The 25610-nt window shown below is 54.0% G+C and overlaps 1 pseudogene; it reads left to right on the top strand.

The window, feature by feature from the left end:
* The first annotated feature begins 4596 nt into the window (after window positions 1–4596).
* LOC147116446 (uncharacterized) lies at window positions 4597–23577 on the top strand (annotated as a pseudogene).
* Window positions 23578–25610: the final 2033 nt, after the last annotated feature.

The raw sequence follows: 25610 nt of genomic DNA, 5'->3' as shown, positions 1-25610 counted from the left end.
TGTATTCCACTGTGTACATGTCTGTACATGCCTCGGCTGACTCCTCCCACGAGTCCAGGTATAAAGGTGACTGCTCCACAGTCCCTCTGTATTCTGGACTGGTCGACCACTCGAGGCACACCTTCATTCTCTTGTTAATAAAAGCCTGTTAGTTACTCGCTTAACCTCAGTCTTTTGAGTAATTGATAGCACATCACTACCTTTGAGGTCCTGTTTTTTAATTTACCTCCTAACTCCCTATATTCTGCTTTTAGGACCTCATCCCACTTTTTACCTATATCGTTGGTGCCTATATTCCAGCAATCGCAACGGCATTCACGGTGCTGGATATCTCCAACGGGTTTTGGTCGATTCCCCTCAGACGGGAAGACCAATACAAGTTTGCATTCACTTTTAAAGGGCAGCGGTATACATGGACATGCCTTCCCCAGGGGTTCCACAACAGCCCCTCCATATTCCACCAATGCATGGCAGACGCATTAAAAGGCTTCAGCCGACCCCACCAGTTAATCCAATATGTGGACGACCTGCTTTTGTTCTCCGCAGAGGGGGAGAACCATGGGCCACTACTGGACGAGCTGCTAAAGCTGTTGCAGAAGGCAGGGTTGAAGGTCAACCCCAAGAAAGCCCAGATCGGCCAGGAGGAAGTCAAATTCCTCGGGCTGACCGTAAGGGTCACAGACGAGGCTAGGAGGAAGGCAGTACAGGAGCTACCCTCCCAAGAATGTGACCGGGGTAAGGTCTTTTCTGGGCCTCACAGCGTACTGCCGGGACTTCATAGAGGGTTACGCAGCCACGGCAGCCCCTCTGCTTTGGCTCCTCTGCAAGGGAGTCGAGTGGGAGTGGGATCAGAACTGCCAGGAAGCGTTCACTCGCCTCAAAGGGGATTTGCAGACAGCACCCGCATTGGGAGCCATCAACGGTGGGGAAGAATTCTTCTTAGTAGTAGCAGCCAACGGGGATAGTTTGAGCACGGTGTTGCTCCAGGAGCGACACAGCAAGCTATGGCCCGTGGTCTACTCATCTAGGGTTCTCACCGAGGTAGAACGGGGATATTCCAACTGTGAGAGGCATCTCCTGGCCACGCATTGGGCTGTAAAGCGCTCACAGCTCTTTACGGGTTCATCCCTGATAGTTCTACTCACCCACCATACCCCCACTCAGATGTTGTTGGACGGGAGAATAAAGGACAGGACAGTGAACAGTGCTCGCATTGCCCGCTGGACTTTATTGCTCTCGCAGATGAACTTGAAAGTGCAGGGGTTGACCGAGCCAAAGCTAGCAGCCAACATGATTTACCCAGGGACGGCCCACACGTGTACAGTAGAAGGGGTGTGGGATGTAGATGAAGGATTCCGGGCCGGGATACACCCGACGGGCCGGGACATCTATATAGATGGGTCTAATTCGGTCGTGAAGGGGGAGCGTCTCACCGGGTGCGGAATCTGTGACCTTACGGCTGAAATAGCGAAGGCCACTAAACTCCCCAACACTCTGAGCGCTCAGTACACCGAACTGGCGGTGGTGGCGTACATGGTCACCCACCTCAATGAGTTCCCCACCACCTACACCATTTGCTCGGACTCTATGTTCACGTGCAACTCATGCATGGAATACTTGGCAATCTGGGCCAGGCGCGGATTCAAGTCCGCAGATGGGAAGCCCCTAGCTGCTAGGTAAAATTTTGGAGGCCACAGGCACCCGGGGAGATCACTATATTCACAAAGTTAAAGTCCATTCAAAGACAGAGCCCAAGTGGGAGGGCAACCAAAAGGCAGACGAGCTGGCCAAACAGGGGGCCAGGGAAGGAGTATTCTGGGATCCGTACAAAGCAGGTCCGGTAGCCGCAATCCGGGACAAGGGAGGCACACAGTGGGTAGCTTTGGCCCCGGACTTAAAGCAGGTCCAAGCCCAGGATCCCGTCCTGAAGGCCGTCTTGGTAAAGAGAGAGAATGGGGAGTCCATAGAAGGCCCGTTCGGGGCAGCGGACATTAGTATCAAAGAGGGGATGCTTTTCAAAGGGGATCGGTGGGTAGTCCCAGCGCAGCACCGAGAGGAGTTCCTCCAGCTGGCCCATGGGGGCCTGGGAGCGGGATACCCAGGGCCGGAAACTACCTGGCAAAGGGTAGAGGAAGCAGGGTGGTAGCCCCAACTCAGGGAGGATGTCCAAGTTTTCTGTGCGCACTGTTTGGTGTGCGCAGCCAATAACCCCGATCCGCAGTGCAGGAAAGCCCCATAGGACACACCAGGAGGGTAGAGGGGCCGTGGCAGTCCCTGCAGGTCGATTTTATCAGACCACTGCCCACCACTAAAGCAGGCAACAAGTACTGTTTAGTCCTGGTGGACGTTTTCTCCAAGTGGGTGGAAGTCTTCCCCTGCCGAACAGCCACGGCACTAGCAACAGCTAGAATCCTGGTGAGGGAAGTGTTCTCCCGGTGGGGGTTGCCACAGGTCGTGGAGTCCGACCAAGTGAGCCATTTCACGGGGCAGGTGATGCAGGCCACCTTAAAACTCTTGGGAATACAAGGGAAGTGGCATGTGGCTCACAACCCCCAGTCATCGGGGATTGTGGAGCGGATGAACCGGACACTGAAAGAAAGACTGAGGAAGGAAATAAGCCCGTTCCCACAGAGATGGGACGAGGTCTTGCCTCTAGTGTTAACGGGTGTCCAGGCCAGCCCCTCCAGAAGCACAGGGTACTCCTCACACGAGCTGATGACCAGGAGGATTATGCGCATCCCAACCCATGTGTTGGCGCCGGTCCTCACCGAAGCACAGGTCAGGGAGGTAAAACGGGACAGGTTTGTCCAGAATCTGTACGAGACATTGAAACGGATTCACTGACAGGCAGCCAGTAACCTGGGGAGCCAGCACCAGAAAAATCGGCTGCTGTTAGAACCCCAGAGAACCCACGAGTGGAAGGTGGGAGACCAGGTAATGGTCCGTAATTTCGCCCGAGTAGGGGCGTTCGAGCCGCTGTATATAGGGCCATATAATATCATGGATAAAGCGAGCCCCATGGTATATGCTGTAAAACTCCCGAAATGCACAAAATGGTTTCATGTAAACCAGTGCAAGTTATTTAACCCCGAGGAGGGGAAAACAAAGATCAAGAGGCACCAGGGCACAGTCATGAGTGGGTCTTCCTCCCATGGTGTGGGACGATGATGACCCGGAGCACGGGGCGATAAGGGGGAGCAGTTGGGTCCCACGGCCTAGAGTGCCGTGGACCCCTCCCTACTTGCCAACCACGAGCCGCAAGAGGCCCCGATGGGAGAGGTCTTAAATGGGGTGCTCGTTAATGCGGCAGGGAACACTGTAAATATCTTGTAAATAACCAAAACCAGATCAGTGGAGGAAAACCCTCTCACAGAGCGGAACTGTTTTGCTTTTGTTTTGCTAGGGAACCAAAGGAGATCGGAGGAACAAAGGGATATGGATATCGTACTTCTATTCCTAATGATGATCGGAACTGGCAGCATGGAAAGAGGAGACACCGAGGTGTCCTTTCTCTATGGCTGCACAGGAGGGAATGGGACTACCGTGACACAGGGGGGTAGGACAGGAGGCACGGATGGAATGGCCATTTACTTCCACGAGGGAAGGTGACCAGGATGGCTGGGATCGAACCCGACTCGGTACTCTGGCAGCGAGGATTTCACGTATGGAGAAGCTTCCATACCGTGTCCCAAACTGCAGGTCACAGCCACACGGGTTAGGGTGACCGAGGGGAAACGTGTCTGCCTAAGATGTGAGGGACACATTCCCTTGGGACGGTGGTGGTGGTTAAGGAAGTTGGGCCAGGCCAAGGGTAACAGATCCACGGACTGGGAGAAACTGGGGGACGATATGTACCGACAGATTGCGGGGGCGAGGGGGGGGGAGTGGAAATGTGCTGGAATAAATGGTGGAAAGAGGAACAGGGAATTTACATGTGTATGTGGGGGTCAGAATGGGTCTGCCCGGCAGGTGTGTTGATCGCCTTCTTGCGGCGGTGGCAGGAATCCGGGGCCAGGATCGGATGGGATCATTATTGGGGACTCCTGCATGATCCCAGACCCTCCCAACACAGTAATTTCCACAGAACTGGTAGCACACGAGAGGAACCCCCTGCCCACAGCCCCACCGGTACAGGAAACACAGATTAGTTGCCCCGCCACCACACCGGGACCGAGGAATGGGTTAGTGTTAGTCCCGACTGGCAAGGTCTTGTACCAAGACGTTCACTACAAAGTCACGTCGGTCATTCTAAATTTAACCTGGGTACAGCTGCCCCGGTGGTGTCCGGTAGAAACGGAAACATTATATGAGGCCCTGTTGAAGGAAATGTTCCGACAATTTTATGAATTAAGTTACGGGGACGTGAATCGGGAAAGTCTGTACGATTTAACGGTAAACCATCGCATTGGTTCGGGGAGATATAGACAGGGGGTATTTAATGATGCGGCTACAGCCTTCAGCATGGGCACGTCCATTATCAACAGTATGGACGATGCACAGTTGCAGATGCAGGTCAACACCTTAAGGGACCAGCTGCGAAAGATACTGCGGGAGGGTAACGAGCTAGAGGGGCCGGAGTTACGGGAGGATCAGGCTATGATGATACATTTAAAGGAAGTCATAGCCGAGCTGGAGGCACACGCTCAGACGATCAATAGTTTGATCAGGGAGGATCAGAATGCCTCGGCGCAGGCAGCGAAAAACGATGCGTGTGTGTTGTACGGTGCGTGGCTGCTGAACGAAGGGCGCAGTAATTTGGAGGACCTACAGCAAGGTCGCGTCCCTTCGTGGGTCAGCAACCAGCACCTCACTGCACTAAAATTTAATGAGCCTGTGCCAACTCCGACTGGCCTCAGAGGCATACCCAGTCCCAGTTGACTGTGGCCAGTCCAACCACACTGTAATGGGGATTGTACTCCGGATGCCGGTAATGGGCGGGTCACCGCGGCCAGCGCCGGTATACCGAGTAGAGAATATTGGTGTCCTAAGGGATGGCGTGCACGTGCGACATCATGGGGCCCCACCATTTGTTGTAAAGTGGGAGAATGCCATGACCAGCACTGACCTCAATGGATGCCAAAGCAGGGGCGCGCACGTGGTGTTGTGTCCTCAGCATTTGAATGCGTTTAATCGGCTGGTGTGCAGGTTTGAATCAGAGGGTGCGGAGCCCATTAATTGCACCATGGAGGTGATGGCTGTGGTAAACCACTGTTGTTAGTATTGTTGTTCACTGTTAGTACTGTTGTTCACTCTTGCATATTGTTGTACTTGTCTGTGCATGCCTCAGCTGACTCCGCCCCTGGCTCCACCCTCATGGCTGGGTATAAAGGTCGCTGCTCAGAAGCCTCCAGCCCTTTTGGATACCAGGCAACCACAAGAGGCATGCTCTGTTCTTTGGTAATAAAAGCCTGTTTATTACTTTCTCAATCTCCAGTCTTTTGTAGCAATTGATAGTGCATCAATTTTATTACCAAAGTTAAATGTTGGCTGCGGATGCTGATCAACCGATGGCGCAAAACGCTGAGCAGCAGGCGCTGCTGCGAGCCCTCAGACCAACATGCCTGGACCTAGACCCCCAAGAAGCGGGTTCGTCGACTAAATTCGCACAATGGCTGCGTTGCTTTGAGGCGTATCTGGAAGCCTCGACCGTGACTCTTGATGAAAATAAACTGAAAATCCTGGCCTCGAAGGTGAGCCACCAAGTCTATACTTTAATCCAAGATGCGACGACCTACGCGGCGGCTATCGACCTACTGAAAGGGCAGTATGCACGCCCGGTTAACACGGTCTATGCCAGGCACCTTTTAAGATCTCGCAGACAGCAGCCCGGGGAATCGGTGGAAGCCTTCCTACGGGCACTGCGGGTACTCGGACGCGGCTGCGACTGCAAGGAAGTATCGGCCGCGGCACATGCGGAGGGATTGATACGAGACGCTTTCGTTGCGGGTCTAAGGTCCGACTACTCCCGGCAGAGGCTGCTGGAGAAGGGTGAAATAGACCTGACAAAGGCAGTGTCCCTCGCGCTCTCGCTCGACGCGGCCCACAGAAATATGGACGCTTTCTCCCCTCATCGCCCCGCGCCGTGGACGCCGCAATCTTGGGCCATGGGACCGCCACCTCCGACTGCTGCAGCGATGTCCAAGGCACAAAAATGCTATTTTTGTGGCCAAGCTAAACACCCTAGAGCACGCTGCCCCGCGAAGAATGCTACCTGCTCCGGCTGCGGGAAGAAAGGTCACTACGTTAGCGCCTGCAAAGGGAAGACCGCTAACGCCAGCAGCGCTGCGTGCGAACCGTGGGCGCAGCCATCTTGTCCGCCATCTTGGGCTCCCCCAGCCGCGTGGGGATCGGGACCGTGGGCGCCGCCATTTTGTCCGCCATCTTGGACGCCTCCGACTTCAACCACGGGGGAGCCGGACTCAACCACCGCCTCATCTGACGACCACATCGACTCGCTCGACCATACGCTGGCCTCCGTGACGCTGGACCAATCTCTCCCTCATCAACTGTCCAGGTCCATGATGGATATTACGGTAAACGGCCGCGCCACTACCTGCCTTTTTGACAGCGGGAGCACGGAGAGCTTTATCCACCCCGACACGGTGCGCAGTTACTCTCTCCCGGTCCTGCCGACGCGCCATCGGATCTCTTTGGCTTCCAAAGCCCAGTCAGCGGACGTCGGTGGCTACTGTGTAGTGACCCTTTCAGTAAGGGGCACAGAATACAAAAATTTTAAACTTCTGGTCCTGCCCCATCTCTGCGCTGCCGTTCTACTGGGGTTGGATTTTCAGTGCCACCTTAAGAGTGTCACATTAGCGTATGACGGACCCCTCCCCCCACACACAGTCTGCAGCCAGCAGCTTTTAAATCGCCCGCCGTGCACCATTTGCAGCCTCTCCACCCTTAAAGTCCCCCCCCCCTCCTTGTTCGCTAACCTCACCCGCGACTGTAAGCCCATCGCTACCAAAAGCAGGCGTTACAGTGTTGGGGATAGGAGCTTCATTAAATCCGAGGTAGCGAGACTCCTGAAGGAAGGGATTATTGAAAGTAGCACCAGCCCATGGCGAGCACAAGTGGTGGTAGTGAAGACTGGCGAAAAACAGCGCCTAGTTATTGACTACAGCCAGACGATCAATCGCTACACCCAACTAGATGCATACCCACTCCCCCGCATATCTGACATGGTCAATCAGATAGCACAATACCGGGTGTTCTCGACGATTGATCTGAAGTCGGCATACCACCAGCTCCCCATCAGGGCTGAGGACCGCCAGTACACAGCTTTTGAAGCTGACGGTCGGCTCTATCACTTTCTCAGAGTTCCCTTCGGCGTCACCAACGGAGTTTCTGTCTTCCAACGGGAGATGGACCGGATGGTTGACCAGAACGCGCTCCAGGCCACTTTCCCATATCTAGACAACGTCACCATCTGCGGCCACGACCAGCAGGACCACGACGTTAATCTAGAGAAATTCCTCCGGACGGCCCAGCGGCTGAATCTCACATACAACAAAGACAAATGTATGTTTCGTACTACGCGCCTCGCTATTCTTGGCTGCGTAGTGGAGAACGGAGTCATCGGCCCAGACCCCGATAGAATGCGCCCCCTTATGGAGCTCCCCCTCCCCCACTGCCAGAAAGCACTGAAGAGATGCCTGGGGTTTTTCTCTTACTATGCTCAGTGGGTGCCCAACTATGCGGATAAAGCCCGACCCCTCATCAAGTCCGCCTCCTTCCCCCTGACAGCAGAGGCCTGTGCAGCCTTCACTCTCATAAAAGGAGACATTGCGAAGGCCACAATGCACGCTGTGGATGAGTCCCTTCCTTTTCAAGTGGAGAGCGACGCATCCGACTTTGCCCTAGCTGCAACCCTTAACCAGGCGGGGAGACCCGTGGCCTTTTTCTCAAGGACCCTCCAGGGCCCCGAGATTCGACACTCCTCTGTCGAAAAGGAGGCCCAGGCCATTGTGGAAGCCGTGCGACATTGGCGGCATTACCTGGCCGGAAAACGATTTACCCTGCTCACTGACCAGCGTTCAGTGGCTTTTATGTTTCATAATAAGCAGCGGGGCAAAATCAAGAATGACAAGATCTTAAGGTGGAGAATCGAACTCTCCACCTACAATTACGATATCTTGTACCGGCCCGGGAAACTCAATGAGCCCCCAGATGCCCTATCACGTGGTACGTGCGCCAACGCGCAGGTTGATAGGCTACAGACCCTCCACAATGACCTCTGCCACCCGGGGGTCACCAGGTTCTTCCATTTTATCAAATCCCGTAACCTGCCCTACTCCATCGAGGAGGTCAGGACCATGACCAGGAACTGCCAGATCTGTGCCGAGTGCAAGCCGCATTTTTATAGGCCAGACAGAGCGAGCCTGATCAAAGCCACGCGCCCCTTCGAGCGGCTGAGCATCGATTTTAAAGGGCCCCTCCCCTCCTCTGACCGCAATGTGTACTTCCTCAATATAATTGATGAGTACTCCCGTTTCCCGTTTGCCATCCCTTGCTCGGACATGACCAGTACCACGGTCATTAAATGTCTGAATGACCTCTTCGCCTTGTTCGGTTTCCCTAGCTATATCCATAGCGACAGGGGCTCATCTTTTATGAGCGACGAACTTCGGCAGTACCTGCTCGCGAGAGGCATTGCTACAAGCAGGACCACCAGCTACAACCCCCGGGGTAACGGCCAGGTGGAAAGGGAGAATGCGACAGTCTGGAAGGCAGTCCTTTTAAACTTAAAATCTAAGGGCCTTCCGACCTCCCGCTGGCAGGAGGTCCTCCCTGCGGCGCTCCATTCCATTCGGTCGCTGCTCTGTACACCCACCAATGCCACTCCTCACGAGAGAATGTTCTCCTTCCCCAGGAAGTCCACGTCGGGGATTTCGCTACCAACATGGCTGACTTCTCCAGGTCCCGTCCTACTGCGGAAGCACGTGAGGACCCATAAGGCGGACCCCCTGGTCGAGAGGGTGAGCCTCCTCCACGCCAACCCGCAGTATGCTTACGTGGTGTACCCGGACGGGCGGGAGGACACAGTCTCCATTCGAGACCTCGCACCTGCAGGTGCTCCTGAAACACCCTCTTCGCCACCCACCGCTACTCCTGCCTACCCCCAGGACACAGTCCCCGCACGAGACCTCGCACCTTCGGGTGCCTCTGAGAGACCACCATTGCTACCTCCCATTACCCATGCTCTGACCCCTGTAGACGGCATGCAGCAGCCCCAGGGTCCGCCACCTGCTACACCTCCTCTGAACGAGACACCGGGTTCACCATTGGATGCTGCACCATCACCGCCGCTGCTGCGACGCTCAGGACGGCTTACAAGGCCTCCTGATAGACTTCAGTACACGAATTTTTAGTGCACTTCACCCCGCCGGACTCAATTCTAAACAAGGGGTGAATGTGGTAAACCACTGTTGTTAGTATTGTTGTTCACTGTTAGTACTGTTGTTCACTCTTGCATATTGTTGTACTTGTCTGTGCATGCCTCAGCTGACTCCGCCCCTGGCTCCACCCTCATGGCTGGGTATAAAGGTCGCTGCTCAGAAGCCTCCAGCCCTTTTGGATACCAGGCAACCACAAGAGGCATGCTCTGTTCTTTGGTAATAAAAGCCTGTTTATTACTTTCTCAATCTCCAGTCTTTTGTAGCAATTGATAGTGCATCAATGGCTCAAAGCCACGTTCCACCCCAGGTAGCATATGTGGGCAGAGGGGCGTACTGCGTCACGACAAGCGTGGACCAGTACCGGGTGCACAACAACACTTGGTGCCCGGTCACCGATAAGACTTTCTGCTTCAAACCCTGCACAGAAGTTCAGGTGGCTCAAGAGCGCATCATTCCCATTCCAGAGCCCACCACGGTACACCTCACGGTGAACGACACAGTACAGGACCTGTAGCAATACGTAACACGGTTCGGGTATGAAATTCCTCCTCTGCCCGAACACCTCACTAAATTAATAAAGGAAGTTGAACTCTCCCAAAAGCATTTCTATACCCTTGAGCAACGGAATAGGGAAATGGGGAATGAGATAAAAGAACTGGGCCTAGAAATTCAGTATAGCCACTTTTGGGGCGGTAAAGTCGGGCGGGCGCTAAAGTTAGCGCCCGCCGGAAAGTGGAGGCCACTTCGCCGAAATTCAGTAGCTTTGGCCAAGGAGTTTGGGCGAGCGCTGAAACTGGCGTTGCACTCCTATCTTTAGGCGCTAAGCCGGCGGTGCGGACTGATAACGCCGAGGCCAGGCGCAGCGCAGGTGCGGTCATGTTTTGATTGACAGCAGACACCTTGACGCCGGCCAGCTCTTAAAGGGGGAAGGGTCGACTTTGTCTGCAGCCACGCCCTGGATAGTGGAGCCCTGCAGCTAGGCCTGAACACTGCTGGTGGACCCAAATAGCGCCTGAAGCCATGCAGAAGGCCCGTGAACGAGCGCAGCGCTTCTCAGAGCATGCTTTGAGGGTGCTGCTTAGGGGGTTGGAAAAGAACAGAGAGATCTTGTGCCCGGACAGTGGCAAGAAGGCTCCCAGGAGGCAGTACAGGAGAGCCTGGAGGGAAATCGCCCTGAGGGTGTCAGCCAACAGCGATGTCCCCAGGACTGCTGACCAATGCCGCAAGAAGTACAACGACCTCAGTCGGTTGGTCAGGGTGAGTACCCTTTCCAGTGTCCTCCACATCCTTGCATGTGCACCTCACATTATGGGCAAAGGGACCTCAAAGGCCTAATGGCCAGCCCTCCTCCCGCAGCTATGGCACTGGCATGATCATCAATAGCACTCTCTGCACTTAACACACTGGCCAAGCTATTCGACCATGGGAGGCAGTGCACACAACAACAGGGCACCACACTGTACTTAGAGGCCGTCCTTTCTCTTGCAGGCCAAGCTGGCGCGGAATTTGAAGAGCCAGACTGTCACCGGGGGAGGCCGTCCCCAGTTCCAGCAGCTCAGTCAGCTGGAGGAGAGCGTGGCTCGACTCGTGCGTGGCCGGGTGACTGGCCCCGTTGCTATTGGAGATGCCGACCCTGTGCTGGGACCCAATGGTAAGGACATGACCGTTTGGACCTCTCTGGTTCCCCTTGCGCTTCAGATCTACATCCTTTGCCACTGTCCCACCAATGCGCATAATGGCACCACTCATGCCTCCCTCGCTGACGCCCTGTCCTCACTCTAAAGCTACTCTTGTGCCTTCCTGCTTTCAGCTGGTGAGGAGGAGGTCCCTGAAGCTGAGAGTGCCAGTCCCTCGGAAGAGGAGGACGACGAGGACCAAGAGGAAGGCGGCACATCGGGGGAACCCTCATCCGCGCCAGGGGATGGCAATGGAGGGGACACGTCTTGCCTGGAGGAGAGCCAGGGGGAAGTGTTGCAGGGGGGTGTAGCTCCTGGGCCCAGTGGCGTCCAGGCACGTGGGAAGGGTCGGGCAGCACGGCTGCCTTCTCCCCAGAGGGGGGAAGTGTTGCAGGGGAGGGCAGTTGCTGGGCCCAGTGGCGTCCAGGCACGCGGGAAGGGTCGGGCAGCACAGCGGCCTTCTCCCCAGAGGGGGGAAGTGTTGCAGGGGAGGGCAGTTGCTGGGCCCAGTGGCGTCCAGGCACGCGGGAAGGGTCGGGCAGCTCGGCGACCTTCTCCCCAGAGGGAGAGTCCGCCCTCCAGTCCGGAGACGGTCCTCGCCCAGGAGGTGCGCCTCCTTGATGAAATGTCCGCGGCCTCGGAGCGGCGCCACAACGAGTTCATGGGGGTTGTGGGACAGTTGCCTCAGGCCATTGAGTCCCTGGCTCATAGTGTGGCCAATTTCGGGGACTCACAGGCCAGGGGTGTCGAGCAACTCGCAGCAGCACAGGCCAGGGGTGTCGAGCAACTCGCGGCAGCACAGGACGCGAGTCGCGAGTTCATGAGTGGTGCCGTCCAGACACTGGCTGATCTGATGCGGGCACAGACCAGGGCAGTTCGCGCACTCACTTCTGCCACACTCGCTGTGTCACGGAAGCATCGCCAGGGCACCCGCCGCCCTGCTGCAGCACAGCGGTCTGGCCTTCACCAGATTGCAGCGCTTGCTGCAGTGCCAGGCTGGCCGAGTGCCAGTGTCTCTGGCGACCAGCGAGCGCCTGGCATCAGCCAGCTTGCCCCCATTGCTGCAGCCGCCATTGCCACTCCCCCAGCCAAGGTGTGACGAGCTGCTGGAGAGACTGACGCTGGCCAGCCACAGCTGCAGCAGTCAGCAGCCCGCCCCTCCAGGGCCGGACCTCGTCTAGGCCAACCCCCAAGGGCATCTGCCATCACGCATTGTGCCCCTCAGGAGCCTTCCCCCAGCCTTGCAACACCCACAGGGCCCAGGTTGAGGCGGAGCAACAGGTCGGGCAGGGGCCGGAGAAGCCTGCACAAGGACTCGCCCTCTCGGCACACCAAGTAGAGTGTGTTGCCAACTTTTTTTTATATGGGGGTGTTTGTGTTCTGGAGGGGGGGGGGCTTATTTTGGTAAGGCCGATGATGAAGGCCAATTGGAAGGACAATTTTTGTTATTCCTCCCCAGGTTGTGGGAGTGAGATATGTTTTTGACTGTTTTTTGGGGGTCTTGTCTGTTTTCCTGTTTCATGTGGGAAGGGCCCTGAGTTTGTTAAATAAAGCTTTTTATTTATTCAGCTTGTCCAGGTGTCATGTTTCAAGTGGTTGTTGCGTTAACCGGCTGAGGGCTTGCGGAGCGGCTGCATTCAGGTGCGTTCATTGCCACAAGCCATTCCCTGACAGGGGGCCTAGAAGTGTCGTTCAATAAGCCGCCGGCGGATGGCCCTTGGACCTTGTGGCTCCCTCCTGGGCTGGTACTCCTCCTCCTCCTCCTCCTCCTCATGGTCCTCCTGCTCATCCTCCTGAGGTGGTGGTCCAACGCGAGGTGGCAGTGCCTGAGTCCTGCGGATAGCCAGGTTGTGCAGCATGCAGCAAACGACGACGAACTGGGAGACTCTATCCGGCGAATACTGTAGAGATCCGCCGGAACGATCCAGGCAGCGGAACCATTGCTTGAGGACACCAATCGTTTGCTCTATGATGTTCCTTGTGGCTTGATGGCTTTCGTTGTATGCCTCCTCCGCAGGGGTCCTGGGCGCGCGGAGCGGGGTCATGAGCCATGTACACAAAGGGTAGCCCTTGTCCCCAATAAGCCATCCCCTTGGTGGAGGCTGTGCCTGGAACATGTCAGCCACAGTAGTCTGGCGCAGGATAAATGCATCGTGGCTGCTTCCTGGAAAGCGGGCATTGACAGCTAGGATGCGCTGCCTGTGGTCACACACCAGCTGTACATTGAGGGAATGGTAGCCCTTCCGGTTGCGGTAATCCTCGGCATTGTCGATAGGTGCCCGCATAGCCACATGCGTGCAGTCAATGGCGCCCTGCACCATGGGGAAGTCGGCGATCCTGGCAAATCCAACTGCACGCTGCCCCTGCCTCTCTAGGGTCATGGGGAAGGAGATGAATTGGTGTCTCCTTGTGAAAACGGCATCGGTGACCTGTCGGATGCAGCGATGCACGGCGAACTGGGAGATGTTCGCTATGTCCCCAGCAGCGGCTTGGAAGGAGCTGCTTGCATAAAAGTTCAGAGCCACCGTGACCTTCACTTCCACCAACAGAGACGTCCTGCACATCAGCTGTGGACGCAGATCTCTGTGAAGCAGCTGGCAGATCTCTGCAACCACCTCCCTTCTGAAGCGCAGCCTCTTAACACAATGCGCGGCAGTCATGGTGAGATAGGACACCTGCTGCCGGTATTCCCTGAGTGGGTAAGGCCTACGTTGCTGACGCCTGATGGCCCCTCTGCGTCTAGGCATGGCTGGCCCTCTCACACAGCGTCTGCGAGCCCTTCACACATAATGCTGGAACTGAGGGTTGGAACCCCATGCAGCCCCCATAATAAACTTGCAAACAGTGAAATCACAATGAGTCTAATTTCCAAGCTCTGGCCAGAAGCCAAAAATACCTCTTCTCTGTTGTCCCAAATCAGTAAGGTCTGTTCCTTGGTCTCTGTCCAGAAATCCAAAGCACTAAAGTCATTGCAGCAAAATGGCTGGCCTTTATAGTTCAGTCTAAGTGCCCTTTAATTAGCGCTTCCCGAGGCCCGCAGGGCCTCTGCTGCATTCCAGTTCACAGTTCTTAACAGCACCACGCCCACATTGGGCGGGCGCCACTGAATTTCCGGTTTGGGGCGCACAAACAGCGTTGCACGACGAAATGACGTCATAAGCTGCGCGCGCAGCTGAGCGGGCACAAACACTTTGCGCCGGCGCTAAATGTCAACTGAAGTTGGGCGTAGGCGCAGATCGGACTGCGCCCGGGCGTTAAGTGCCTAGCGCTGGAAATCTACCCCTCTTAAGGCGTTAACGGCTGGCGAACGCTACTGAATTTCTAGGCCCTGGTTTCTCCGCCATGGTGGGACATCGGTCTGAATATCAAGATTCCCCCAGGGAATCGTGTGATTTCTTATGTGATTGTAGTAGTTCAATGTGTGTTAGTGTTTTACCTTCTCCGGTTATCATGCAGAAAGCGAAGTAAAACACTCCGAAATCGGTGGCAAGCTTTGATTAAAGAATAGCCCAGAGTTGACTGTCTGTTTGTATATATACCTGTGACTGTGATGTGATTTGTTGCATAAAGTGTAAGATACAGGACCCTGGGGTAAGATTTGATGTATGGTTTGGTTGGGATATACAGTGTGACAATTTTATGAATTAAGCTACGGGGACGTGAATCAGGAAAGTCTGTACGTTGAAAGGGTCCTGTGATAGATTAGTTCATGGGAGGGTGTTTTTTGGCTATGGTAAGTCAGCATGGCAGGGGCTTGTTGGACTAGTCAGGGTTGTACTGTTTTAAACTGTACTGTTGTGTTCACACCGCTTGTACTGTATGCAAGTGGAGTGATTTTTGTTAACCTTAATAAACACAGTACGGGTGAGCTCAAAAACGCTGTCCGTGTTCAAATCTGTCCTCAGTAATCCCTAGCGTCCAGAACTTGTAGTAAGGGGGTTTGCGTGCTCGCTACAGGTGGGGGCGAAACCACTTACAATAATTGGCGATTGCGGCAGGGGCCATAGGAAATTGGCCACCACAAAAAACGGTTACAAGTCACATAAGCCTTTCAAAACGTAGCTTGCGACATAACTGCCAGTTCAGAAGCTTAGTAATTACAGACTCAGAACTTACACAACTCTCTCACGCTTACTTTAAAATGGTGAGTTAAGGCTTCATGTACATTTGCGAATAGCTTTTGTGTACAGTATTTAGTTGCAGAATAACTAACTGAAGAGTTTTCAGGGGGAGAACAGAACTCATCATTATAACTCTATAATGGTTTTTCCCAAAACTAAATAGGCCATAATGTAGTTATTGTTTAATAATATGTGCTGCTAAAACCATTTAAAGTGTAATCCAATGCATTAAGCCCTCAGAAGGTGATGACACAGATCTGACCACTAATGGTATTTAGGGAGCTTCCTCTCATTCTGCTTTTATGCAACCATCTCAATTATTACCTTCCTCAAAGTTGCATTCCGAACATTAATCAGCGCTTTTGAGGAAAAACTTTTTGTAACATAATGAAGCCATTGACCTCAGAACACTCAGAAGAATGTTATTGTAATATGGTGCCTATGATGATGAATGCAATAATCTTTATACAATGATTCTGTGCTTTATAATCTGTCTCATTTCATTTAGAGAGCGTGTATGTGATTTCCAAAGGACCAAATTAGCCAAATCAATTTTCTAACAGTGTTCTTATCTGTCTGCAGTTTTCTGCTAATACTGCTGATTACATAATTTATCGATAGTGTCGTTTTTTTAATGTATCTACTTTTTTTAGCTGACGAATTTCATGCTCATGTAGGGAAGGGATGTTAGTACTGGAGAATGGAACACTTTCTCATATTCAGCCCCCAGCATCAGCACTGAACACTCATAGATCAGGTGCAATGCAATATAGATGAGAGTAAAATTCCCTCTCTTCAGTCCCAACTGGAAAGGAGCACCCTTGCCTATACATTTCCATGTTGACTAAGGGACTTCCGTAATTCTCACAAGTGTTCTGGGATGGGGGTGAGAAATTGAGAGCTCTCTTTATATACTTTTCAATATAAACATTCATTTTCTGTTTTTTCTCCCGAATGCATGCTTTACGGTGATTTCTTACACTCATGAAGGGTGCTGAGGGGGCTGCCAGTGAGGAATAGAATACTAGAGGAGGGACAAGTACAAGGCTCCATGGCAGCACCCTCGTTCCAAGCACTGGCATCTGCTGGACTACGTTGTCGTCCGAGCAAGGGACCGCAATGACGTCCGCATCACCCGCACCATGACAGGAGCTGATGACTGCTGGACAGACCACCGCCTAATCCGCTCTGTCATCATCAATGTAGCCCCAAAACAACGGCGGCAACGGAAACAATGCCGCAGGAAAATCTACGCTGGAGCACTCAAAGATCCCGCTACGAAAGCCCTATTCAGTCTGCGCCTCACAAACAACCTGACGACTCCCAGTGATGCAGAGACACAGAGTGCCCACAGCGCCTGGTCTGCACTCAAGGCCTCCATAATCAGCGCCTGTGAAGAGACACTCGGTCACTCGACCAGGAAACACCAAGTCTGGTTCGACGAGAACGACCAGGAGATCCAGGAGCTAATAAACCACAAGTGCAAGGCATTCCTGATCTGGAAACCGCAACAGAACTCGAGAGCAAGAAAGCAGCTCTACAGAAGCTTGAAGGCCGAGATCCAACAACAAACTCACGACCTAAAGAACAGATGGTGGGTGGAGAAAGCGCAGGAGATCCAGCAGCTAGCCGACAACCACGACGTGCGTGGATTCTTTAGTGCAGTCAAGACCATCTACGGCCCAAGCACCCAAGGCCCTTCCCCACTGCGGGCCAAGAACAGAGAGGTACTCATCAAGGACAGAGAGGCAGTCAGTGCCTGCTGGAAGGAGCACTTCGAAGATCTTCTTAACCGAGACTCTGTCTTCGACACGAGTGTCCTCAACTCCATCCCACAGCATGCTACCCGCCACCACCTCAGCACAACCCCAGCCCGGCATGTGGTTGAAAAGGCCATCCGACAACTGAAGAAGAACAAGGCCTCAGGAGCAGATGGAATCCCTGCCGAGGCACTAAAGCATGGCAGAGAAGCACTACTGGCGCGAATTCATGAACTCATTTCTCTTATCTGGAAGGAGGAGAGCATTGCCAGGGGATTTCAGAGACTCTGTAATTGTGACCATCTTCAAGAAAGGTGACAAGTCCAATTGTGGTAATTACAGAGGAGTTTCCCTGCTGTCTGCCGCAGGGAAAGTCATCGCAAGAATCCTCCTCAATCGCCTTCTCCCAGTGGCCGAAGAGCTCCTCCCAGAGTCGCAATGCGGATTCCGCTCACTAAGGGGCACAATGGACATGATCTTCACCGCACGTCAATTACAAGAGAAATGCAGGGAATAGCACCAACTGCTGTACATGGCCTTCTTTGATCTCACAAAGGCCTTCGACACTGTCAACCGTGAGGGATTATGGAGTGTCTTCCTCAAATTCGGCTGCCCTCAAAAGTTTGTCACTATCCTCCGCCTGCTTCACGATGAAATGTAAGCTGTGATCCTGACCAATGGTTCCACCACAGACCCAATTCACGTACGAACTGGGGTCAAGCAAGGCGATGTCATCGCATCAACGCTCATCTCAATCTTCCTTGCTGCAGTGCTCCATCTCACCCTCAGTAAGCTCCCCACTGGAGTAGAGCTAATTTACAGAACAAACGGGAAATTGTTCAACCTCCGCTGCCTCCACTCCAGATCCAAGGTCGTCCCATCCTCTGTCATCGAATTACAGTACGCAGACAATGCTTGCGTCTGCGCTCACTCGGAGGTCGAACTCCAAACCATCATCAACACCTTCACCAAAGCGTATGAGAGCATGGGCCTTGCACTAAACATTCGTAAGACAAAGGTCCTCTACCAAACTGCCCCCGCCACACAGTACTGCCCCCCAATTATCAAAATCCACGACAAGGCCTTGGACAACGTGGACCACTTTTCATACCTCGGGAGCCTACTGTCAACAAGGGCAGACGTCGACGACGAAGTCCAACACCGCCTTCAGTGTGCCAGTGCAGCCTTCGGTCACCTGAGGAAGAGAGTGTTTGAAGACCAGGACCTCAAACCTGGCACTAAGCTCATGGGTCTAGAAATTCAGTATAGCCACTTTTGGGGCGGTAAAGTCGGGCGGGCGCTAAAGTTTGCGCCCGGCGCAAAGTCGATGGCACTTCGCCGATATTCAGTAGCTTCACCCTAAGAGGTTGCTTGAGCGCTAAAACTGGCGATGCACGCCTATCTTTAGGCGCTAAGCCGGCGGTGCTGAGGGATAGCGCCGAGGCCGGGCGCAGCGCAGGTGCGGTCATTTCTTGATTGACAGCAGACACCGTGGCGCCGGCCAGCTCTTAAAGGGGGAAGGGTCGACTTGCTCTGCTGCAACGGCCTGCACACTGCAGCCTTCCAGCTAGGCCTGAACACTGCTGGTGATCAGAAGGAGCCATGGCAACGGTACAGAAGGCCCGTGAGCGTGCCCTGCGCTTCTCAGCCCATGACTTGAAGGTGATGGTGAGGGCCTTGGAGAAGAGACAGCACATCTTGTTCCCGGACACTGGCAGGAAGCCTCCCACCAGCGTCTATAGGAAAGCCTGGAGGGAGGTCGCCCGCTGGGTGTCGGCCACCGGCGATGCCCCCAGGGACAATGTCCAATGCCGGAAGAAGTTTAATGACCTGACCAGGATTGTCAGGGTGAGTACCCTTTCCAGTCTCCTCCTCATCCTTGCATGTACACCTGACATGATGGGCAAAGGGACCTGAAAGCCCTAATGGCCAGCCCTCAGCCAGCAGCTTTGGGACAGTCATGAACATCAATTGCACATTCTGCACTTTACACCATGGGAGGCAGTGCACACCACATCAGGGCTACACACTGGCCAAGCTATTCCACCATGGGAGGCAGCGCACACCACATCAGGGCTACACACTGGCCAAGCTATTCCACCATGGGAGGCAGCGCACACCACATCAGGGCTACACACTGGCCAAGCTATTCCACCATGGGAGGCAGTGCACACCACATCAGGGCTACACACTGGCCAAGCTATTCCACCATGGGAGGCAGTGCACACCACATCAGGGCTACACACCGTACTTACAGGCCATCCTTTCTCTTGCAGGCAAAACTTGCCAACAACCGAAGGCACCAGGAGCAGACCAGGGGAGGCCGCCCCCAGATCCAGGAGCTCACTCCCCTGGAGGAGCGCGTGAATTGCCTCATGGGACCCCGGGTGATTGGGCCCGTCGCCTGTGGAGATGCCGACCCTCTTCTGGGCCACAATGGTATGGACATCACCTTTTGGACCTCTCTCGTCGCACTTGCGCATCCGATCTACCTCCTTTGCCATTGTCCGACCAATGCGCTGAATGCCACCAGTCATGCCTCCCTCGCTGACGCCCTCTCCTCAGTCTAAAGCTACTCTTGTGCCTTCCTGCTTTCAGCTGGTGACGAGGAGCTCCCTGAAGCTGACAGTGACAGCCCCTCCGAGGAGGAGGAGGAGGAGGAACAGGAAGGCGGACCATCAGGGCAGCAGTCAGGTGCGGCTGCAGATGCCGAAGTAGTGGACACATCTTCCCTGGAGTAGAGCCTGGAGGAAGTGTCGGAGGGGAGTGGAGCTGCTGGGACCAGTGGCGTCCAGCAACCCAGGAGGGCTGCGGTTGGTCCGCGGCCTTCCCCCCCAGAGGGGGGAAGGATCGGAGGGGAGTGCAGTTGCTGGGCCCAGTCGCCGCCGGCAACGTGGCAAGGGTCAGCCAGTTCTGCCCCCTGCTCCCCAGCGGGAGAGTCCGGACTCCAGTCCGGCCACGTTCAACTCAGAGGAGGTGCGCCACCTCGATCAAATGGCCCAGGATTCGGATCGCCGGCACACCGAGCTGATGGGGTTAGTGGCATGGATGCCTGAGGCCATCGAGTCCCTGGCTAGTAGTGTGCGCGAGTTTGGGGCCTCACATGCCGCGAGTGGCCGGCTGATCAGTGATGCCGTCCAGACAGTGGCTGCTCTGTTGCGGTCGCAGACCAGGGCAACAGGGGCACTGACTGCTGCCACACACGCTGCGTCAGCCAGGCATCGCCTGGACACCCGCCGCGCTGCAGCAGCACAGCGGGCTGCCCTTCGGCAGATTGGTGCGCATGCTGCAGTGCGGGCCCGTGCGAGTGCCAGAGTGCCGACCATCCGCCAGATTGCACACATTCCTCCAGCCGTCACCGCCACTCCCCCAGTGGCGCCTCAACGGCAAGCGGCTGCGAATGATGTTGGCCAGGCACAGCTGCGCCAATCACCAGCCGGCCCCTTGAGGGGCAAACCCCGTCTAGGCCGCCCCCCAAGGGCATCTGCCGGAAGGACATCTAACCCTCAGGAGCCTTTCCCCAGCCTCGCAGCAGCCACTGGGCAGAGCTTGCGGAGGAGCAGCAGGCCGGGCAGGGGCCCCAAAAGGCTCGACAAGGTCTCGCCCTCGCGGTCCCATAAGTAGACGGTGTGGCCAAGTGTTATTTTATATGGCGATGCCTATGTTTCTTTTGGGGATGGTTGTTTTGTTTCTGGGGATGTTTTTTGGGTTAAGGCCGAGGTTGAAAGCCATTTTTGAACAAATGTTCAGTTATTCCTCCCCAGGTTGTGGGAGTGAGTCATTTGATGTACTGTTTTTTGGGGCCGTTGAATGTTTCTGGGTTTCATGTGTGAAGGGGTTTCATTGGTCTAAAATAAAGATTTCTCTTTATTCAGAGAGTGTCCATGTTTGTTGCTGTAAGTGTTTGTTGCCTTCGCCGGCTGAGGGCTTGCGGAGCGGCTGCGTTCATGTTCCTTCATGGCCACAAGGCATTCCCTGACAGGGGGCTTAGAAGTGACGTTCAATAAGCCGCCGACGGACGGCCCTTGGACCTTCTCGCTCCCTCCTGGGATGGTACTCCTCCTCCTCCTGCTCCTCCTCCTCATGCTCCTCCTGCTCCTTCTCCTGAGGTGGTGGTCCAACGTGAGGTGGCAGTGCCTGAGTCCTGCGGAGAGCCAGGTTGTGCAGCATGCAGCAAACAACGACGAATTGGGACACTCGGTCCGGGGAATACTGCAGAGATCCGCCGGAATGATCCAGGCAGCGGAACCGCTGCTTGAGGACGCCAATTGTTTGCTCGATTATGTTCCTGCTCGCTTGATGACTCTCGTTGTATGCCTCTTCAGCAGGGGTCCTGGGCGCGCGGAGCAGGGTCATGAGCCAGGTACACAAAGGATAGCCTTTGTCCCCGAGAAGCCATCCTCTTGGGGGAGGCTGTGCCTCGAACATGTCACGCACAGTTGTCTGCCGCAGGATAAAGGCATCGTGGCTGCTGCCTGGAAAGCGGGCATTGACAGCTAGGATGCGCTGCTTGTGGTCACACACCAGTTGCACATTGAGGGAATGGTAGCCCTTCCGGTTGCGGTAATCCTCGGCATGCTCCACAGGTGCCCGCAAAGCCACATGCGTACAGTCAATGGCGCCCTGCACCAAGGGGAAGGCCACGAATCTTGCAAATCCCAGTGCACGCTGATGCTGCCTCTCCAGGGCCATGGGGAAGGAGATGAATTGGCGTCTCCTTCTGAAAAGGGCATCGGTCACCTGGCGGATGCAGCAATGCACGGCAAACTGGGATATGTTAGCAATGTCCCCAGCAGCGGATTGGAAGGAGCCGGTGGCATAGAAGTTCAAGGCCACCGTCACCTTCGCCTCCACCGACAGAGACGTCCTGCTCCTGAGCTTTGGACGCAGATCTCTGCGAAGCAGATGGCAGATCTCTCCAACCACCTCCTTTCGGAATCTCAGCCTTTTTACACATCGCGCGCCACTCATGTTGAGGTAGGTGCGCTGCTGGTGGTATGCCCTGACTGGGTAAGGCCTATGTTGCCGACGCCTGTTGCCCCCTCTGCGTCTAGCCAGGGCTGCCCCTCTCACACCGCATCTGCGAGCCCTATGGACATGACGCTGAAACTCAGCGTTGGCACCCCATGCAGCCCCCATAATATGCTGCCAAACAGTCAAATATACAAGAGGCCACTTGCAACGCTCTGGCCTGAAGCCAAAAATACCTGAGCTAGTGTTGGCCCAAACCAGAAAGCTGTCTTCCTTGGTCTCTCTCCAGAAATCCATTGCACAAGAGTGTTTGCTGCAAAATGCCTGCCCTTTATAGTGCAGGGTAAGTGCCCTTTAATTTACGCTCCCCGGGTCCCGCGTCGGCTCTGTTGCGTTCCACTAAACAAGCGTGCGGGCCGCCGGCTGCACAATGGGGCGGTCCCACTGAAGTTCTGGATCGGGGCGCGCAAAGGGCGTTGCACGAGGATATGATGTCATTTTCTGCGCGCGCAGGTGAGCGCGCGCTAAACTTTGCGCCGGCGCTAAATGTCTACTTAATTTGGGGCGAGGCGCAGATCGCGCTGCGCCCGGACGCTACACGCATAGCGCCCGAAATTCACTTCTCTTAAGGCGCTAACGGCTGGTGCAAGAAACTGAATTTCTAGGCCATGGTCTACAGAGCAGCAGTGATACCTGCCCTGCTGTATGCCTCAGAGACATGGTCCATGTACAGCAGGCACCTCAAAGCACTGGAGAGGTACCACCAACGCTGCCTCCGCAAGATCCTGCAAATCCATTGGCAGGATAGGCGCACCAACGTCAGTGTTCTTGCTCAAGCCAACATCCCCAGCATCGAAGCTTTAACCACGCTCGATCAGCTCCGATGGACGGGTCACATTGTCCGCATGCCCGATACGAGACTCCCAAAACAAGCGCTCTACTCGGAGCTCCGGCACGGCAAGAGAGCTCCAGGTGGGCAGTGGAAACACTTCAAGGACACCCTCAAAGCCTCCTTGAAAAAGTGTAACATCCCCACCGACACCTGGAAATCCCTGGCCCAAGATCGCACAAAGTGGAGGAGAAGCATCCGAGAAGGCGCCGAACACCTCGAGTCTCTTCGCCGGGAGCAAAGCACAGGCAGCGCAAGGAGCGCACGTCAACCCAAGCACCCCACCCACCTGCCCCTTCAACCACCGTCTGCCCCACCTGTGACAGAGACTGTAGGTCCCGCATTGGACTCATCAGTCACCCGCGAACTCATTTTTAATGTGGAAGCAAGTCATCCTCGGTTCCGAGGGACTGCCTAAGAAGAAGACTTGTCCACTTTTGCCACCAGGTGGCAGGATTAAGCACTTCCAGATAAAGAAAAAACACTGTTCACTGAGAAATGAAGTTCCCTCTTGGCCAAAGAGCATGCCGTATCCCCAAACCTTGGCAGCACACCAACCACTGGACCAATTTACAGTTTTCATTTCTCTTCATGGTCTTTCTGGATGAAAATGTCAAATTAATGTCAAATTGCAGACGCTTTGGACCCACAGCCACGAGGAACCAGCTTGAGACTGTTCAAATCCATTTTGCACAGGATCCTTACAGCCAGCAGAGAGCGGAGAGTTTCATCCCGTTAGATTCCAATTGGATTGCAATTTAAGCTTCAGATGTATATAAAACAGTTCTAAACCACACTGCCACCCAGTTGGGGTCATAACTAACCTTCATCCTTTTAATATTGTACCTCCAGAACTCAACCTTCTAATTCCATTGTGTGTTGCTCGTTGTTGCCAGGTTACAGGATGGTGTGGATTGAATTCTGTGTGTTGAATGGTTACTGATTTTGCGCATAAGATTCATTCTTATAATGTTGCCTCAAAACCTCATAATTGTGTCTGTCAATGGGTAGAAGTGTTGTGATGTTTTCTAATAAGCATTTGAGGACCATTTCTTTGCTGTCTTTATTAAAGATTATGTAACAGATGCTCTCTTAAAAGGCACTTTCTAAACAGCTCAGTAGCAGTAATAAATGGCAGTTGCAACATTACAGTTATGGGTACGAGTCTCAGCATTGGCTAACATTCACAGTATTTAATTGATGTGTTAAAATCACTCACTATCTCTGCAGCGCTGTAAGGACAGACAACATCATACCTTGGGAGAGATATTAATATCTCTTACATTTTGCCCCACAATAAATCCATCTATGGCAATATTGGGCTGGATTTTCTCAATGGGGAGCTTTTGGAGGCGGGACTCCCACTTGTCAGGTTTTAGTCCCGCCTCTATCGAATTGTGGCCAACCCACGCTATTTTCCCTTGCTTGACCTTGTTAAGCCCGCCCAGTGGCCTTAGCAGGCCAATTAAGGGAAAGCCAATTACAGGTGATGTCAGCGAGTGACGTTTCATCTGTCAAGAGCTTTTGCCAGATGAAATGTCAGCGTTTGACAGCTCTGTGAAGCGGTCAAACACTGATAATCTGTCCTCTAAGTTGAGCCCTTCCACTCAGGCTCACTTGATCTCTCCTGAACTGAAAGCAGAAGGCTGCAGCTTTTGACAGTTCAGCGGCCATTCTGCTTTCTGTGCCGGTGAGATGAGGGACTCCTGAGACCTGAAGGGATGAAGCCTGGAGGAAGAAGTAAAGGTAAGTAAAACTTATTAAAAACACTGTACACTCACTTCACACACTAACCTCTCCACACTTGCACTCATCACTTACCTGCACACCGGACATCTCGGCCCCGCAGACCCCCGCAGACTGACGGCCCGCCTCGCTGACCCTGGCGTGGGTCAGAGCCATCGGGAAGCCCACACTTCAGGGCTGAAAATAGGGATTCTCAAAAAAAACTGCCTGCTAACTACCTGTTAACAGGCAGTTAATTGGCATTAATCCCCTTCCCGCCTCGGGGAGGCGGCGCCCAGCGCGGGTCGGGTACCCACCTCCTGGGAAGATGGCATGGAGGTGGGTTGGGGCCACGATGGGTACCCGTCCCCAGATTCTGCCATTTTCCTTACCCAACCTCCCCAGGGCTGGCAAAACTCCCCCCATTGTCTTACAATCAGATTGAGCCCCAACAGCAACAACTTGCAACTATATAGCACCTTTAATGCAAAAAAATTCCCCTAATGCTTCCCAGAGGCATAATCAAAAAAAATGGTCCCTAAGATGAAGGAGGAGATATTAAGAAGGATCATTAAAAGCTTGGTCAAAAAGGTGGATTTTAAGGAGAGTCTTAATGGATGAGAGGGAATTGGTGGGGTTCGGGGTGGGGTTTCCAGAGCATGGGGCTAATGCAGCTGAAGGCATAGCCACAGACATGACTCAGTCATTCATGAAAGAAAGACTTATGAAATAATACTGAGCGGCCTATGGGTGGCGCTGTCCAGGGAGAGTATAAATACTTGGGCACGGGCCCAGCTTGCGCATGACATTCTTAACAGGAACTAGTGAAGGACACAACTAGACCTCCATGTTGTAAAACAGTTGATTAAAGCTTTGCTTAACACTTAGACCAAGTGCCTAGTAGTTTTCTTACGTCAGCCACCATTGGTGGGATGAAGGAGGGTGGATGCATAAGAGGCCAGAATTAAAGGAACAGAGAGTATGGAATTGTGATGGGATTGTAGGACTGGAGGAAGTTACAGATAAGCATTGAGAGGCTCTTAATTTTCATAGTTTAATGGAACAGAAAA

The sequence above is a fragment of the Somniosus microcephalus genome, chromosome 6, assembly GCF_052327205.1.
Source record: "Somniosus microcephalus isolate GS21.2 chromosome 6, FLI_Smic_1.0, whole genome shotgun sequence".
Classification (NCBI taxonomy): Eukaryota; Metazoa; Chordata; class Chondrichthyes; order Squaliformes; family Somniosidae; genus Somniosus; species Somniosus microcephalus.
The sequence above is the reverse complement of the archived record's forward strand: the minus strand, read 5'-3'. Positions and strand labels throughout refer to the sequence as shown.